The following is a 12680-nucleotide window of genomic DNA, read 5'->3' as shown; positions in this document are numbered from 1 at the left end:
TTAGTTAATCTGGTGTTTTTAGGGAAGTTTAACAAAGACGTGGATTTTGTTAATCGTACTAGGGAAAGAGGCCAATGTTTTCTTTCCAAAAGCGTCTACATAAAAGAACCATCTTGTACTGTCACACAGCTACACTCGATCTCAGAGTATTGCCATACCACTCTATGGGTAGCATCCATGCAACTGCACTAGAAATAGTTACATTATGCTGGAATTGAAGAAAAAATAATATATAACTATTAGTGAATAGAGGCTGGATTTTTAATAATTTTGCAAACAGATCTTGATAGTTTTTTTAATGGAGAAGGCTATTAGTGTAGAAGAGAGAAGATGTCTCCAGTTTTTTGTCAGCTAAAACTGCCCTTGAGACTGAAAGCCACGGATGTATTAGCAGACGGTGCAAAGAATTAAGGGACTTTATGCAGATGGGAAAGCCAACCAAATGAACAATTAATACAAGTTGAAGTTTAACTATAACTTTTAAATAACATTGAGCAGGGGGGTAAACAAACTACAAAATAAGGTTTAGAGTGCCACATTTTGAGTGCTCCTGATATCCTGAGGGAAGTTGAAGTATGTTTCAAGCCCAGGTTGAGTTTTGCCCGATCGAAAGGATGCCTTTTTGGGTTTAGCAACTTTCAAAGACAGGAGTCAAGGACTTTTGTCCATGTGAGCACTTGAGGTGTTTTGTTTCAAGGAAGGAAGTGATTTTTGTATCCAAGAGTTAGGTTTCAGACCGAGTATGATGAGAATAACATTTGTGTCTCTATGTGTTCTTTCAATAAAGCTTTGTTGTTAGAATTCTGTTTTACCTAATTATACTTAATACAATCAGTTATTATTCATTAATTCAGAAACCCTGGCTTGCCTTATGTATATCTCTGCTGAACCTGAAAAACTTGAACATCATAGTTTGAAGTAATTGTAACATGAGTCTTTTAACTGGTTGAGTTCAACAAAATGGAATTAATCCAAGCTTTCTAAACTCCCTTTTAAAACTGATAAAATATTTGTAGCAGTATATACAACGTGTTTCGCCTCATTGTACAATAGTTTGTCGAAGGATCTTCCAGAAAGCAATGGCAGCAGGCTCATTGATGACTTGTATGGAAGAGTTATGTGGCTTCTTCACTAACAAGGGAATCAGTGGGGATAGAAAGTAAGTGGAAAAGAGCATTAAGGCTATAGCCAGATCAACCATGATCTTATCAAATGGCAGATCAGACTCAAGGGGCTAAATGACCTCCTCCTCATTCATATTAGTGTGCTCACATGTATCCCAGTGAGGACCGACCAAACTCACTGTCTCATTGTCACAAGCCACAGAGAGAGCAGATTGTCCCTACTGTATCTGTATCACGTAACTTGGATAGAGCAGATTGACCCCACTCTATCCATATCATTAACCCAGGAAGAATTGAGGAGAAAGCGAGGACTGCAGATGCTGGAGATCAGAGCTGAAAAAAGGCTCATGCCCGAAACGTCGATTCTCCTGCTCCTTGGATGCTGCCTGACCTGCTGCACTTTTCCAGCAACACATTTTCAGCCCAGGAAGAATTGACCAATCACACTGTGTCTGTAGTCGATCGCCAGGACTGCCTGGGTGAATATTTTGTGGGGTGAATTTGTACTTGCAGGGTTACATTATAGAACTCTGAGCTCAAAAACTGCATGAATTCATATAAAACTCCGTTATCTCACTTTTTAGATTAGAATCAATCTAAATATCATGGCATAGACAGAGAACACAGGGGTCTAACACCTTCAACATATTGTCTAGCTATCACTATTGTTAACAGGTAACCTGAGAATGCAACTTTTTAAAAAAAATGTTTTTGATTTACACATGAAAGAATTGAAACTATCATGGTATTCAAACCGATGAAAGACTTAACAGACAATCAATTTTTCAATGTATAATTTCAGTTACAATCCTGTGTGTTAAGATTAAGCCCTCCACTATCACCTGATGAAGGAACCATGCTCCGAAAGCTAGTGTGCTTCCAATTAAACCTGTTGGACTATAACCTGGTGTGGTGTGATTTTTAACTTTGTGCACCCCAGTCCAACACTAGCATCTCCAAATCATAACTGAAACTAGAGTTTCTTGAAATAAACAGGATATAGCTCATTGCCTCTCAGCAATTATTTACACATGAGAAGGCTATGTTATACATTGTACAGAGACTGCGAGGAGGTCTTGGAGGTAGAACAATCAGTTCAAACTGTTCACTTATTTGGACTTTATTGTTCAGCCTCAACCGTTAACTTATTGGTGAAACCAACTTTTTTAGACCTTCAATTTTGTTGCCTGAAGAAAACGTGACCTCCATTATTAATGATTTGGATATGCTGGTGTTGGACTGAGGTGTACAAAGTTAAAAGTTCCACAACACCAGGTCATAGTCCAACAGGTTTATTTGAAAGCACAAGCTTTTGAGTGCAGCTCCTCCATCAGGTGGTTGTGGAGAATAAGATTGAAAGATACAGAATTTATAGCAAAAGTTTACAATGTGAGGTAACTGAAATTATATATTGAAGAAACAACCTGAATTGTTTGTTAAGTCTCTCATCTGTTAGGATGACAACCTCGACCATTACTTTATTGGTGAAACCAACTCTTTTAGTCCCTCAATTTTGTCACCTGAAGAAAACGCAATCTCCATTATTAATATTTGCGGATTTTCCACTGGAAGATAAAGAGGACAGGTATTCCATTTGAGCTTATCCCATCCAAATTACCTTGATGTTTTGTGTCAGACTTGGACTTTATTGTAACCAGTTCTACACTAAGCTTTATTGTAACCAAACTGCATCGTGTTGCAATTGCTTCTGTGTCAACCCAGAAGTCAGGAGGACCATGGGCTTCTGGGATGGAGGGTTGGTTCAGTGACACCGATGTGTGAGTCCCCGTTCTTGCAACAGAGCTGGGTATCCAATCAACTAGGCCATCTCTGCTACTCACCAAAGTCTTGACTCGACCAGACAGCTGAGTTGTGAGTGTGCAAAGACCAACCAGTGTTCAAAGAGCCCACAGGGACAACCTCCACCCCGCCAAAGTGTGTTTGGGGGCCGGAAAGCATTGTTATTTTGGATGTCTGATCTACCTCCTTACTTAATGGGACTCGTTTTATGCTAGTAATGAGGTGTAGTTTATCATGAGGCATGCTTTATTTTTGTTGAAACACAAGATACGTATATACATAATTCTATAAATCCATCTTTCCCTCTAATTTCCTGAGTAACCTTTCAGTTCTTAAATTCTCTCACATTGGTTTAAAATGGGTTTTGGAAATGCTAGATGATAAAGAATTTTCTCCAACCCTGATTACAGCTGGTCAATCTGAAGTTGAGGCTGTTCTTCCTGCTCCCAACATTCCTGTTTCTTGGAGCTGATTTCTCTCTGGAGTGTGTGTGTGTGTGTGTCCCCTCTGATTTGAGTGGCCTCTCTTAAACAGTGGTGATAGTCGCTTACTATCATTTAGTAACAGCAGTTTGATATAACAATGCAATTATCATATTTCAGTGACTCCATGTGAATTGAGTTTCTGTCCCAGGAATGATGTTACAAAAGACAGTATTGGATATTGTGATTTCTCTATTGATCCAGCTGACCCTGGGAACTGAGCTGTCTCAAAAACAGTTCCACTGTAACTCCAATCTATTTTTCTACCCGAAACCTTGTGATATTATCTCATCAATACCTATTCAATAGTCAATCAAAGTGACTACCTTGCATATCTGTCTGATATGATCCAAAGTGACAGTGAATGCTGTAAGCTTCCTGGTTAATATTTCACTTACAGTGTCTTATCAACACCATTTCAATATAATCAATTAGGTAAGTGGTTTGCATATCTGTGTGACCTGATCCAATTCCCAGCATGCTCTTCTCTTGGCCAGTTTTCCCAGCATTCCCAGCAGTTGGTCAATATTGCTTTTAGTGTCCCCAAAAGAACTGTTATTTTATTCCACTACCTATAATTGTAATACTTTGGGACACTCAGGAATAACCCTGGCAGTGACAGACCTGAATGTCACATCTTTACAGTAGCCTGGGAACTCTGGAGCTGAGTTATTGACATAGCCGCATGGAATGGGATGCAATGAGCAGGAGAAGGTCAGCTCAGTTATCAAGCTGGCGATACACATTCTTCTCAAAGAATAAATCTGAGTAAGATGGACAACTGCATAGGGTTGGGTCATCTGTACAAATCAAATGAGTTAACTGTCTGAAGCAGTCAAGTTGTAGGATAATTGAACACCCCATCACCCTTTGGCTCTCCTAACCCAAAGGCAGTACATCACCATCTCAGCTCATGAGGCCTAACCCTTGATGCAAGTGAAGAGGCCAAAGAGGAATCCTACTCCAGCCTTGAACTGTCATTGTCCTGAGTCCTAAAGGAAAACACCCAATTCTCCCTGGTGATTCCAAAGGTGGAGTTGGGAAGGACACAAATCTCTGGAATGGCAAGGACAGCCAAAGAAGTTTCAAAAACCATGTTGATAGACTTGGTGGGCAAACTAGAGGTAACATTGCCTGGCAGAGCGAGGATGGCAGAGATAATTGCAGTAATGGCACAGCACTTGGGTTTAGAGAAAATACAAGAAAGGCTGGGTCCTCCAGCTAATGAAATATCACATCACCTAGAGGCAAAGGGTCAGGAATTTAAGGAAACAGCCTGGGCAAGCCGAGATTGAATGCAAAAGAAAGCAAAGTAGATATGAGCATGAGAAGCTGAAGCCATGTATGAACCTCTTACAGAGATTATTCTCTTACAAGAGCTTAAATTCTCACTACCATCCATAATATGAACTCTTGTTGAGGACCAACGGGATTCAATTGCTCACCAGGCAGCAATAAAGTCCGACAATTCAGAGCTAATCCGTAAAATTAAACTTTTCTTCAGTCACACTCACAACTTCAAAATAGCTAGGAAATGGAACAGTAAAAGGAAGGGAATGGCCAAGATGAGGATTAAAGATCTGGAATTGCCCCAAATTCTCCTGTTCAGGTCAGAAGGAATGTTATTGAGGGTGGACGAGCAGGTGTACCCATTGTTACAAAGCGGGACACTATCGTTCAGAATGTTGGAAACAGAGAAAGAAAACTGTGGGATGTATTGGAGTTCATAAAACTGAGTCTGAGAAGGAAACTCAGAAGGAAACTGGTATGGATCAGATTGTAGCATTAACTACAACTAATAGATTGAAGTGAGAAGCTCCTGCGAAAGCATAAGAATTGTATTGGATAGACGAGAGATATGAATGGATTTTTATATTAGGAGAAAATTACTTTTTTTCTTCAAAGGAAGTAACAAACACCATTACCATACGAGGGAATACAGGAGTGACTGAAACTCTCTTGTTGAAGAAGTATTGATTTTTCACTGTAGAGAGGTTACTGAAAGCCAATGTAAATAGGATAGGTGGAGAGTACATCCCAATTTCATTGTATAAAGTCCACTTAGAGTGTGACTTGTTGACTGGACCAGTGCTAGGAGAAAGTGAGGACTGCAGATGCTGAAGATCAGAGCTGAAAAATGTGTTGCTGGAAAAGCGCAGCAGGTCAGGCAGCATCAAACGAGCAGGAGAATCAACGTTTCGGGCATAAGCCCTTCTTCAGGAATGAGGAGGGTGTGCCAAGCAGGCTAAGATAAAAGGTAGGGAGGAGGGACTTGGGGGAGGGGCGTTGGGAATGCAATAGGTGGAAGGAGGTTAAGGTAAGGGTGATAGGCAAGAGAGGGGGTGGGAGAGGTCGGGAAGAAGATTGCAGGTCAAGAAGGCGGTGCTGAGTCCGAGGGTTGGGACTGAGATAAGGTGGGGGGAGGGGAAATGAGAAAGCTGGAGAAATCTGCATTAATTCCTTGTGGTTGGAGGGTTCCTAGGGGGAAGATGAGGCATCGTGTTGCCCTGGTCTGGCGATGGAGGAGGCCAAGGACCTGCATGCTCTTGGCAGAGTGGGAGGGGGAGTTAAAGTGTTCAGCCAAGGGGCAGGTGGGTTGGTTTGTGCGGGTGTCCCAGAGGTGTTCTCTGAAACGTTCCGCAAATAGGCAGCCTGTCTCCCCAATGTATAGGAGGCCACATCGGGTGCAGCGGATGCAGTAAATGATGTGTGTGTAGGTGCAGGTGAATTTGTATGGATATGGAAGGATCCCTTGGGGCCTTGGAGGGAAGTGAGGGGGGAGATGTGGGCGCAAGTTTTGCATTTCTTGCGGTTGCAGGGGAAGATGCCAGGAGTGGAGGTTGGGTTGGTGGGGGGTGTGGACTTGACGAGGGAGTCGCGGAGGGAGTGGTCTTTCCGGAAAGCTGATAGGGGTGGGGAGGGAAATATATCCTTGGTGGTGGGTCTGTTTGGAGGTGGCGGAAATGACGAAGGATAATACGATGTATCTGGAGGTTGGTGGGGTGGTAGGTGAGGACATGTGGGGTTCTGTCCTGGTGGTGATTGGAGGGGCGGGGTTCAAGGGCGGAGGAGCGAGAAGTGGAGGAGATGCGGTGGAGAGCATCGTCAACCACGTCTGGGGGGGAAATTGCGGTCTTTGAAGAAGGAGGCCATCTGGGTTGTTCGGTATTGGAATTGGTCCTCCTGGGAGCAGATGCGGCGGAGGCGAAGGAATTGGGAATATGGGATGGCATTTTTACAGGGGCCAGGATGGGAGAAGGTGTAATCTAGGGAGCTGTGGGAGTCAGTCGGTTTATAGTAAACGTCCGTGTTGAGTCGGTCATCCTAGATAGAAATGGAGAGGTCGAGGAAGGGGAGGGAGGAGTCTGAGACGGTCCAGGTAAATTTGAGGTCGGGGTGGAAGGTGTTGGTGAAGTGGATGAACTGTTCAACCTCCTCGTGGGAGCACGAGGTAGCGCCGATACAGTCATTGATGTAGCAGAGGAAAAGGTGGGAGGGTGGTGCCTGTGTAGCTGCGGAAGATGGACTATCCACATATCCGACGAAGAGGCAGGCATAGCTGGGGCCCATGCGGGTGCCCATGGCTACTCCTTTGGTTTGGAGGAAGTGGGAGGTTTGGAAAGGGAAGTTGTTCAGAGTGAGACCAGTTCAGTCAGTCGAAGGAGGGTGTCAGTGGAAGGGTACTGGTTGGTTCAGCGGGAAAGGAAGAAGCGGAGGGCTTTGAGTCCTTCGTGATGGTGGATGGAGGTGTACAGGGACTGGATGTCCATCGTGAAGATAAGGCGTTGAGGGTGTGGGTGGTGTCCTGAACGTAGGTGGGGAGTTCTTGGACTAAGGGGGACAGGACCATGTCGAGGTCTGCAGAGATGAGTTCGGTGGGGCAGGAGCAGGCTGAGACAATGGGTCGGCTGGGGCAGTCAGGTTTGTGGATTTTGGGCAGGAGGTAGAAACGGGCGGTGCGGGGTTGTGGGACTATGAGGTTGGAGGCGGTGGATGGGAGATCACCCGAGGTGATGAGGTTATGGACGGTCTGGGAGATGATGGTTTGGTGGTGGGAGATGGGGTCATGGTCAAGGGGGCAGTAGGAGGAGGTGTCCATGAGCTGGCGTTTAGTCTCAGCGGTGTAAAGATCGGTGCGCCAAACTACCATCACACCTCCCTTGTCTGCCGGTTTGATAGTGAGGTTGGGGTTGGAACGGAGGGAATGGAGGACTGCACGTTCCGAGGATGAGAGGTTGGAGTGGGTGAGAGGGGTGGAGAGGTTGAGGCGGTTAATGTCGCGGCAGCAGTTGGCTATGAAGAGATCGAGGGCGGGTAAGAGGCCAGCATGGCGTGTCCAGGTTAATGGGGTGCGTTGGAGGCGGGAGAAGGGGTCATCAGATGGTGGGCGGGAGTCCTGGTTGAAGAAGTAGGCACGGAGGCGAAGGCGGCGGAAGAGTTTTTCGATGTCTCGCCATGTGTTGAACTCGTTAATCCGGGAGCGTAGGGAGATAAAGGTGAGGCCTCTGCTGAGGACTGATCTTTCATCCTCAGAGAGGTGGAGGTCTGGAGGGATGATGAAAATACGGCAGGGCTGGGAGCTAGGACCTGCGACCTGCTGTGGGGCTGGAGCTGGGAGTGGGCATAGGGGCAGAGATTGGCCTGGGGGTGGAGATTGGCGTGAGGGTGGTGATCGGCATGGGGGCGGGGATCGGCATGGGGCGGGGATCGGTGTGGGGGCGGGGTTAGGCATGGGGGCAAGGTTAGGTGTGGGGGCGGGGATCTGCGCGGGGGCAGAGACGCATGCGGCGTGGTCGTTGTGCAGGTGAGTGACGTCACTGGGGGCGGAAGTGGTTGTGGCGACGGCAGAAACAGTGTTGTTCCTGGTGGCTGGACCCCGCGGAGGCTGCGAATCTGTCGGCGATGGTCTTCCTGGCGATCGTGGAGGCAGTTGTCTGGGCGGTGATCGCGGAGGCTGCATAGTCGGTGGGGGCGGAAGTGATGTCATGGTTCGCTGCGGCGGTTGCTGCAGCGGCCACGTGGGTAATGGCGCCCGAGCGGTTCCGGAGACCGATGGAAGATTCTGGAACAGTTGAGGAACCCAGAGTGTGGGGGTAAGTGCATGAAAATTTTTGGTACTTACTGTCTTTAATTTCCGATATGGCCAGGAAGAACTGTTTGTTTAGTGGATGGATTCTTCTGAGGATGAAGAACAGTAGAGGTCCTTTGCAGGTCTGTGAGAGTGTTGTCCTGAGCTGGGGTAGGGCTGACTGCAGGGAATGTAGGTAGCGGCGCATGGCTGCAAGCGTGGAGCGGAGGATCTGGAGGGAGGTCTGTTGCAGTGCTAGATGAGATAACTAAGAAATTACTGACAGAGAGAGGTGATTTATTCCTCAGGAATGGTTTGGTCGGAATGAAAATCATTCATTCGCCGAGAGTCCAGATGAGGCTGAGAGACAAAACAGTCACAGAAACAGGTTCTGGGTATTGTCTATCATGTATAATGACCAGAGAAATGGCTGAACGATGTCCACGCCAGTCCAAACCTGGCTCCTACTAATGATAAACAAAGGACATCACCAGAGGATCACAGGGTCACTGTGAGCAGATGCTGGGGAAGCTGAAACTCCGTTTAAACTTGGAATTGGCTCCAAAGAGGTATTTGGAATGTCCTCGTTAATTGAAGCTCAGGAATTAAATCCAGGGTTAAGTAAGTTAGTACAGGCAGCTCATACTGAAGCTGAGGCTGAAGGAGTTCCCTAGAGTTATGATGTTCGAAACAGAACATAGATTTAATTCAAGTTCTGTGGAGAAATCTAGATTGTACTTTTTTAAAAAAAAAGCAAGAACATACAGTCACAGAGAAAAACAGCACAGAAACAGACCTTCAGTCCAACTTGTCCATGCTGAGCTATTATCCTAACCTACTCTAGTCCCATTTGCCAGCACTTGGCCCATATCGCTTTAAACCCTTCCTATTCATATACCCTTTTAAATGCTATAATTGTACCAGCGTCCACCACATCTTCTGGCAGCTCATTTCCATACATGCACCACCCTCTGCATGAAAAAGTTGCCCTTTAAGTCTCTTTTATATCTTTACCCTCTCACTCTAAACCTGTGCCCTCTAGTTCTGACTCCCCCATCCAGGGAAAAGACCTTGTCTATTTATCCTATCTATGCCCCTCATGATTTTATAAACCTCTATAAGGTCACCCCTCAGCCTCCGACGTTCCAGGGAAAACAGCCCCAGCCTATTCAGCCTTTGCAAAGCTCAAATTGTCCAACCCTGGCAACATCCGTATTGGAATATTTTTTAAAAAGGCATTTTTTGAAATCACATGGTTTCAGTGAAATGCTGGAGACATTTGTTGTTTTATGACTAGTGTCTTGTTTGAACACTATTTTGAGTACAGAGGAGATGGTCTTTGTTTGCAGGTGAGGAACGACAGGTTGGAAAAACAGCTGCTCATCTCACCTCTGTATCTTTCAGAGACATAATTTTTGTGAATCCGTCACTATCCGCTACAGACCCACCGACTCCCACAGTTACCTGGAGTGAGGTAAAAGAGGTGATGGAGTATCATTGCTAATCAGGGATAGTATACAGAAAGGGAGGTCATCGAGGGGTGTTTGTCAAGAGGGTAAGGATAGGTGGAAAAGTTAGAAACAGGAAAGGAGCAGTCACTTTCTCGGGAGTTTTCTATAGGCCCCCAATAGCAACAGAGACACGGAGGAGCAGATTGGGAAGCAAATTCTGGAAAGGTGCTGAAGTAACAGGACTGTTGTCATGGGTGACTATAACTTCCCTAATATTAGTGGAACGTCCTCAGTTCAAATAATTTGTTTGGAGCAATTTTTGTCAGGTATGTCCAGGAAGAGTTCCTGATGCAATATGTAGATAAGTCAACTAGACAGGAGGCCATATTGGATTTGATGCTTGGCAATGAACCTTACAAGGTGTCAGATCTCTCAATTGGAGACCATTTGGGTGATAGTGATCACAACTCCCTGACTTTTACTATAGTCAAGGAGAGGGATTGGAGCAGATGTTATGGGAAAGTATTTAATTGGGAGGGGGGAATTACAATTCCATTAGGTAGGGACTGTGGAACATAAATTGGGAACAGATATTCTCAGGGAAATGAATGATAGAAATGTGGGGGTTCTTTAGGGAGCACTTGCTGCGAGTGCTGGTAGGTTTGTCTAATTGAGGCAAGGAAGGGATAGTAGGGTGAAGGAACAAGCAACATCTATCAAGAGGAAGAAGGAAGCTTATTTAAAGTGGAGAAAGCAAGGGTCAGACAGGGCTCTAGAAGGTTACAAGGTGACCAGGAAAGAAGTGAAGAATGAACTTAGGAGAACAAGAGGGGGGCATGAAGAAGCCTTGGTGGGTAGGATTAAGGAAAATCCCAAGGCATTCTACACTTATGTGAGGAACAAGAGAATGACCAGAGTGAGGGTAGGGCCAATCAGGAATAGTGGAGGGAACTTGTGGCTGCAGTCGGAGGAGGTAGGGGAGGCCCTTAATGAATACTTTGCTTCCATATTCACTAGTGAGAGGGACCTTGTTATTTGTGATGACAGCATGAAACAGGCTGATATGCTCAAACAGGTTGATGTTAAGAAGGAGGATGTGCTGGAAATTTTGAAGAACATGAGGATAGATAAGTCCCTTGGGCCAGATGGGATATACCCAAGGTTAGTACGGGAAGTGAGGGAAGAGATTGCTATGCAATTAGCATCTGCACTGTCCACTGGGTTAGTACCAGATGGTTGGAGGGTGGCAAACATTATTTCCTTGTTCAAGAAAGGGAATAGGAATAATCCTGGGAATTACAGACCAGTCAGTCTAATGTCGGTAGTATGCAAATTATTGGAAACAATTCTGAAAGATAGGATATATGATTATTTGGAAAAGCATCATTTGATTAGAGATAGTCAGCATGGCTTTGTGAGGGGCAGGTCATGCCTCACAACCCTTACTGAATTCTCTGAGGATGTGACACAACACTTTGATGAAGGTAGAGGAAGGGATGTGGTGTACATGGATTTTAGCAAGGCATTTGTTAAGGTTCCCCTTGGTAGGCTCATTCAGAACATAAGGAGGCATGGGATCCAAGGATATTCGGCTGTCTGGATACAGAATTCACTGGCACATAGAAGACAGAGGATGGTAGTAGATGGTACAAGTATTCAGCCTGGAGCTCAGTGACCAGTGATGTTCTGCAGGGATCTGTACTGCGTCCTCTGCTCTTTGTGATTTTTACAAATGACTTGGATGAGGAAGTAGAAGAGTGGGTTAACAAGTTTGCCGATGACATGAAGGTTGGTGGAGTTGTGGATAGTGTGAGTGGACAGTCGTAGTTTGCAATGGGACATTGACAGGATGCAGAGCTGGGCTGAGAACTGGCAGACTGAATTCAACCAGGAAAAGTATGTAGTGATTCATTTTGGAAGGTCGAATTTGAATGCAGATGACAGGGTTAAAGGCAGGATTCTTGACAGTGTGGAGGAACAGAGGGATCTTGGGGTCAACCTCCAGAGATCCCTCAATATTGCCACCCGGGTTGATAGGTTTGTTAAGAAAACAAATGATGTGTTGACTTTCATTAGCAGGGGGATTGAGTTTAAGAGCTGCAATGTTGTGTGGCAGTTCTCTAGAGCCCTGGTTAGACCACACTTGGAATATTGTGTTCTATTCTGGTCACCTCATTATAGGAAAGATGTGGAAGCTTTACAGAGGGTGCAGAGGAGATTTACCAGGATGCTGCCTGTACTGGAGAGCATGTCTTATGAAGAAAGGTTGATGAAGCTAGGCTATTTCTCACTGGAGCGAAGGAGGATGAGGGGTTATTTGATAGAGTTGTATCAGGTGATGAGAGGCATAGATAGAGTGGACAACCAGAGACTTTGTTCCCCAGGGGAAATGTCTATCATGCGGGGGTATAATTTTAAGATGATTGGAGGAAGGTTTAGGGGAGATGTCAGAGGTAGGTTCTTTACACAGAGTGTGGTGGGTGTGGGGAGTGCACTGCCAGTAGTGGTAATAGAATTAGATACACTATGGACATTTAAGCAATTCTTAGGCACATGGCTGACAATAAAATAAAGGGTTTGTGGATTAGTTTGATCTTAGAGTAGGACAAACGTTCAGCACACCATTGTGGGCCACAGGGCCTGTACTGTTCTGTCCTGTTTTATGTTCGATGTATCTGTTCCAATTAAGCCAACTTCGACAAGGGAACCTCTGAAATGTCCACCTTTTTCCTGAACAGAGTATTCCCCTGCTCCG

Source organism: Chiloscyllium plagiosum, unplaced genomic scaffold (assembly GCF_037043375.1).
Source record: "Chiloscyllium plagiosum isolate Xiang-an unplaced genomic scaffold, Cpla_swu_hap1 HiC_scaffold_12, whole genome shotgun sequence".
NCBI classification, from domain to species: Eukaryota; Metazoa; Chordata; class Chondrichthyes; order Orectolobiformes; family Hemiscylliidae; genus Chiloscyllium; species Chiloscyllium plagiosum.
The sequence above is the reverse complement of the archived record's forward strand: the minus strand, read 5'-3'. Positions refer to the sequence as shown.